The following is a 6,752-nucleotide window of genomic DNA, read 5'->3' on the forward strand; positions in this document are numbered from 1 at the left end:
GGCGCTGCTAATATAACCCAACACCTAAATAAAGCACCAAAAGTAACGCTAAAATTAAAATCACACACGAGTGCTTTCTAAAAATGAAACAGAAACTGAAACAAAATTTCACCGCCAGGAGGCCGCCGGTAGCTACGAACGCTCTTTTCAAATTTCACAATATGGCCGTTAGCATTGTGGGATGCGTTTCGACCACGTTTCGGCGAATGCTGAATGTGCTTCTTCGATTGTGTACCCTCGTGAAATGTGTTGCATTACCCATGCACATGTGTTACAGAAGTGTGTACGCTTGTGAAGTGCATTCTACATGTGGTGTTTAACGCAAGCGGGCATTTATCGCGTCGGCAAGTGTCCGGGCTTCTTTTTGCGTTGCTCAGGCCGAAGGACTGCTGCACCGCTTTATGTTTGAGATGTTCGAAAGAAGAAGGCATGGACGATATTTTTTTTTTTTTGCGTGACTAAGAGGTATATGCGCCGACTACATTGCACTCGCGCTGAAATCGCACTGGTTGGTTCGGTGCCGGTGATATACGAAGGCGGACTGCGTACTTTGCGGCTGACGCAATCGTCTGAAAAGGTAAGCCTATTCTCACGCATATTGCGCTTTGTGGGAACAGTCTCCTACCGGAATGCTGCATTCTGTGTCTTTTTGTGCCGGAACACTCCAGAATGTGCTGAAATGAAAACGTGAGACAAGCGCTTGTTTTCACCTGGCTGCCAAAATGACATCGCACATGTGGTAGATGTCGCGGGGAGTTACGCAGATTTCGCGCAAGAACATCAGTCTCAACTTTCTTGAACAGAAATAATGTATGTGCTACGTTTCCTTGCATTTTGCACGCGCAGGAGGTTCACGAAACGATTTTCGTTTCTTGACAGTTTGATACTTGCGCTCAGTTCGCAACGACTCGGTTTTGTTCTACCGTTTCCGTTCGTGCTGCAAGGTCATGTTGGCGTACTACCTTATTTTCTCCTAGCACTCTCGACTCCCCCCTCCCCCCTCCTCCCTTATCTCTTAGACTTCGCGCTCGCTCTCCTGAAACCTCTTTCATGCTTCATCCTCGTATTTCACTCGGAGCGCTGCCACCCCTCCCCCCCCCCCTTTTTTTTTATTTACTCGTAGCACAGGCGCGCACCGTCCAGCTGCTCGGGGAGCGTCCTCCCGCAGCCCTTCTGTTTAAACTTTTTGTTCGAGGAGGCTATGTTCGATCGTTCTCGGCGGCCGTTCAGCGCGGCACGCCTCTGCGCTCGTGCTCTCGGCATCGAAGTGCGCTGGTCGGCCGGCCTGGTTGCATAATAGTTTATTCCAAACTGCGTAAACTATATGCCGCTATCATCAGCCTATGTTAACTTCCCCGCGTCTGGATTTGCTTTTTTTAATCACAATGGGAGCATTTTTCATTTTACGGGGACCATATTTTGCGGTTGCATGGAGTGTGAATTTGCATTTTTATTATGCTGCTTTTGTTATGGCCTTTACTTTCGCTCTCGAAGAATCATTTAGGTACATATTTTATTTTCAGCAAGACTTCAATTAAGGCACTTGTACACGTGCTAAGTCAGTTGATGTGGTTCAAACCATCCAGTTTTCATTATTTTTGTGGTCACATTTCAACATACTGTTTGACCGCGTTACTTGATTTTTGTAGTGTCTTTAGACTAGAATAAATGGATATTCGATACTGATGCCTCAGCATTCAAGTAGAGGTCGACAGCTTGAATTCTGTGGCCAAATATTGTACCGGATGTTGCTATTACAAAGTTTCATTCTGACCAGATGTTTACTTTTTTTTGTCTTTTGCTTAAATGTACATATGAAGCGGTTATCATAGCCTTAGTCGCATATGTTTACCTTCTTTGCTCATCACAGTGCGCATATTGCAGGCAAATTTGTGACCTACTGTTATTAAAAAAAATTGTAATGTATGTGTTGAAAGCAGTTTACTGATTTATAGGGCCCAGAAAACAATTTGACTTTCATATGCTAACGATGCATGTCTGTAGATTGTCTCTAAGAATTGAAGCCTACTTTTTAAAGCTGAGCGGGGACCCTTAGTTTAGAGATATATTACATATTTTATTGCCATTCAGCCGTGTGCCAAGTTGAAGGAAGGAGGATCATAATTTTTGTTTTGTTATTTTTTATATTAGACTTTCCTTAATATTGCTTGCAGTTTGGCGATGAGTGGCAAAATACTGATGGTTTTTGCAGTTTTCTAACCTTAATAAATATTTGTATTTGCTGTTTGCTAATGCCAGTTTTTTTTTTTTTAAATATGTACAAAGGCATCAATTGCCTTAGCTTTTGTACAATGATTTTTAATATTCAGTTGCTTGAAACATTGTGTAAAATGAATTCTTTATGGCTACCATTCACACAAACTTGCAGTTCATACATGACGTCAACATGCTGATCAAGAAGGACGGCAAAGAGGCAGTTAAAATTGGCCTTAACAGGACACTTGTCTTGGTTTTGAAGGACACCATTCGTGCAAGAAAAAAGGACATTGCCCGGGTGCTCGAAGTATGTTCTGAGGGAATGCGTGAAAGGAGAAAGAAGCGTAAGTGTTAAGCTGTTTCCTTCTGTTTGCTGTATGTGCTATCTAATTGGCAGTTTTTCGCTAAATGCCTACATTTTTGCCATTTTGCATTGCCTTATAGATATACTAAAAATATGGCTGAGCATCAGAAAGAATAATAAAACCATAACTAGCCTGTGCATTTTTTCATATGTAACAATTTGCGCATTAGCTATATTTAAATTACCTATTGTTCTTCTCCATTGTAATGGTGCAGCCTTTTCGAATCTATTCAACTAGTAGCAGAGAATTAGGTGATACCTGATTCAAATCTTCACAAGCTTTGCTAATTTTTGCTGTCAGATGTTTGGCTTTCAGTTTGCGTGCCTCTACATGTTTTCAATTTTGTTTATTTGCCTTCCTAAATTAGACAATAAATTATCGCCTCAAAACTCGGCTGTCTCTTTTTACCTGCAAGGGGGTACACCATTGTTGCGTTGCTTATTTCTATTGTAGATGTACAGACAGTATGCATTCTGCAACTCTTGGCAAACATTGGGAACCAGCCGGGAGCTCTGGATGTTGTTTGTATCATTTGTAAGTTTTCTCTTTGTCATTTGAATATTCAGGAAGCCTACTTGAAACCGACATTATTAGCGAATTTTCTTTGTTTCTAAAATGGTTTACAGTCTAACTTGTAATATGTATTAGTGATTCATAATTCAAATACTGATACTACACAAGTTTTCATCACAACTGTGAATTCTTTGCTGTGAAAGGGTCATTTGCACTGCAAGTACAATCAAAAGCACTTTTAAGAGACTCCTGCCATCACATGCTTACCACGTCGTATTGCATACAAGAGTCACCTGATGTAGCACTGGTAATGTTAACATTGGTGCAGTGTTCCATTTGACTAAGCACTCTTCTGCAGTGGACCAGCAGTGCTTTATCAGATGGCTCTTGCAGGCAGCTTGGTGGGGTTTAGCATTTGCTGGAAAGGGGTCTCTCAACCTGCTCATGCATGCTAGTACCTAACATGTTCCTAATGTCTGGAATATATAATCTGAGACTGCTTCAAAAGAAATATTTGCCACATTGTCTTATCCTACAGGCTTCTGAAGGTGGGTAATGCAGTTTAATAGTTGTTTTTAAAAAATGCTGTAATTTGCTAGCCAAGTTTGAAATGATGCAATAATTTTAATTCTTCTGAGATTAGGTTTACCACATTGGTTGGGAGAAAATACTGCTGTGTTTCAAGGTTCATGCTGTATAAATATAATGCCTTCAACTACAGATGCTAACATTTCATGCATTAACCATGTGGCACTGTCATAGACATTCTCATTTATAGTAAACATTCTCAATAAATCCAAATTGTTATTTTTGCATTTCAAGTTAGTCAACATATTTTTAGTATTCGAACCTTTAGTATTTCAAAGTGCTCAGACTGCCTGCCGCTATAACGATTACAACTTCTTGAACACTTGAGCTTCCTGCTGCCTCTTGAGGCTCACCACTGATGTTCTGGATGCCTATGCATACAATGTGCTATGCGTGAAAAATGTTTTAACATGCCATGCTTCAATGTTGACATTTTTTAGAGCTTCTGCTGTTTGGTTGTTTGGTAATGCTCTGCTGTTGCACATGTAATTGTCGCTCAACTCAAAGCTCCAGTGTACACTTTCAATGAATAATGTGTGATGAAGTTTCAGAACTGCCACATAGAGCAGCGAGAACACTTTTTCCTTGTTACTAAACCTTAAATGTAAACACTTCAGGAAGCATTGCGATGACCTAGGGCTTGGCTGGTTCATACTTAGCACAAGAAGACGTGCAAAAGTTCAGAAATGCATTATGTGTTATGTATTGCATGCACTTTGTTTTTTTTTTTTTTTTTTTTTTTGTAGTGCCCCATCACTAAGTATGCTCTTTCCACGTTTTTTTTTGTTTGGCTCTGCAGTATCTACTTGGCCAGTGCAGTGTATGCTGTAGGCCTTGTGTGGAGCCTTCAATTGAGCCAGCTGTTAATATTTTAGTAGTAAACACCGTGCTCCAGTGCTGTTTATTGTTTATTTACATTTTTAACTATCATAATAAGCATTCCAGTTCATGTAAAATGAAAAGTTCGTGGGGCAGCATAGAAGTTCTCTAACCCAGGTGCTTTTGATGAGTGTAGCCATTTTTGTTTGATAAAATACCTTGCATAATCTAAAATTACAATGCAACAGCATGCTGCATGAATAAAAATGGGTTGACCTTATGTGCTCTCATTTATGACTTGATCAGACTGCTGGCTTTGTGCCTCCCGAACCAACCATAACAGTATACTCTGCATTGTTAATTGTGAGATAACCACCAGTGGTTTCCGACAGGGCCCTTTTCCAGCACACTGCTGTACACTAAAGGGGCATTGGCGTATTCTAAATATAGAGTAGAAAATATGTTGAATTTGATTTTTGCCAGGTGCAGTGCATATTTATATAGCTGCTCTGCTATGCACTTCTTTCACAATTTTATCAAGGAACAGGAAGAAAAGCCTGCCACGCCGTGCGTCGGATATACTGGGAGCAGCATCAAAGAAGCTGAAGAGCATTTCCCCTTCATTCAGCAGCGGAAGCTTCTTCGAGTCATCGACTCTACTTAGGGTATTGTTCCAATAATGGGTTGATTTTGGCTGTTCAATTTGACATATGACAAGGGGTCTGACAATTTGTGCTGCTTTATAGAGCACCTCTTTTTGGGCATCTGCGTGTCGAAGCCAAGATGCGCTGCACGACGCTTTATTTCATCGCTTAAGGCCGAATTTTATGCAGGCGCACGCGTTGACACTGACAAAGCATAGTATTAATATTGTGTACTGCGATTATTGCTGCATACGACTAAAAGTTTTGTTGTTGTTTTTTAAGAAATGTCACCATGCTGTTGTGTTCATTGCTCGGTTGTTTTTGAAAAAAATGTATACTTTGTTGTCTGCATTTGTTGGAACTGTTTTGCTTCTTTCATTTTTTTAGGTATTTACGTACATACCATGTATGTTTTAGCCCGTCTGCTAGGCTCGCGGTGGAGAGCGGCAGTATTGTTAAATAAATGAGGTTCCATAGCGCGAACCAATGAAGAAACAGAACACAAGTGCCCCCCCACCCCCCTCCCCTCCGCCAGCACCCGAGCACCCACTAGCCTGAACCCTGACCCTTCTATGCCGAATAAAAGATTTCCAGTTTCCTTCTGTGTGACATTTTTTTTTGCAACATGCTCTGTGAATTTGAAAAAACAATCATACTGGCATGGGCCATTTGAGATGTCAAAATAATGGCATGCAGCATCTCTTTACATGCTCATTTGGCATTAAAGGTGGTTAAAAGGAATACCATTAAGCTTGATTGCAAATGAGCACATAGGAAAAGCATTAAGGAACGTGTACTGGCAAAAGTAATTCCTAATTAGGGAATGCAATATATGGACGTTATCCGCACTGATTTTTATCAAGGGGTGTAAGGGTGCAATGCCACTGCTTCCACCCTGCAACAGGGTGTAAAGGTGATGGAAACACCCCAGTGCATTGGCCCCATAGAAGGGTGTTATGACCAACCGAAGCACCATCTTTGAGGGTGTACTGGCACTCTGAAGCCACTTTTTTTCAAGGGTGCATGGGTGTTAGTTATAGACATGCGAAAACACCTAATAAGGTGTTTTTGTTTTTACAGTGTAAGGTTGAAACATACTTCTCTCGATTTTAAAATCTCTTACCTCTTATTTCGCTCACGTATACAACGGCGTCATCGCCCTGTTGCTGAATTTAGATGCTGAATCAGGTTCTTTAGGACTTCAAATATTCCATCTAGTGCAATATTGTTCCACAAAATTCCATTGCTAGCTAAATATTCCTTATATCCTCCAGTATCAGCATAATTGTTTCAGCGATGCAGTAGAAGTTAAACACGGCGCATAGGGTCACCACGCATATCAACAGATAAATAGCGCTTTGTCGTCTACAAGCGCTTGAAAATAATCAAATGCTACTAAAATTCACAGAATAAAATTTTAGTATTACTACCAACTCAATACAATGTCTAATATTTTATTTACCTAATGCTCTTCTTTTATTCCTATTAAAGCACTTATGTCATAATATTTATATTAGGAGGAAAATAACTTTAAAAAATCCTCACCAGGCATTTCCATCCTTAAACCCATGAATATATTGGTAGTGGTAGCCCGTCAGGGAAAGTT

General features: G+C 40.4%; 1 long non-coding RNA gene across 1 annotated transcript; it reads left to right on the plus strand.

Annotated features, from left to right (window-relative positions):
• The first annotated feature begins 2,409 nt into the window (after positions 1-2,409).
• On the plus strand, positions 2,410-5,659 carry LOC146170687 (uncharacterized). Its single transcript, XR_014703140.1, has 3 exons — positions 2,410-2,561; positions 3,036-3,116; positions 5,044-5,659. It is a non-coding gene; the product is annotated as an uncharacterized LOC146170687 (long non-coding RNA).
• The last annotated feature ends 1,093 nt before the right edge of the window (positions 5,660-6,752 follow it).

This window comes from Amblyomma maculatum, unplaced genomic scaffold, assembly GCF_055883805.1.
Source record: "Amblyomma maculatum isolate TAMU_Amacu unplaced genomic scaffold, ASM5588380v1 scaffold_72, whole genome shotgun sequence".
NCBI classification, from domain to species: domain Eukaryota; kingdom Metazoa; phylum Arthropoda; class Arachnida; order Ixodida; family Ixodidae; genus Amblyomma; species Amblyomma maculatum.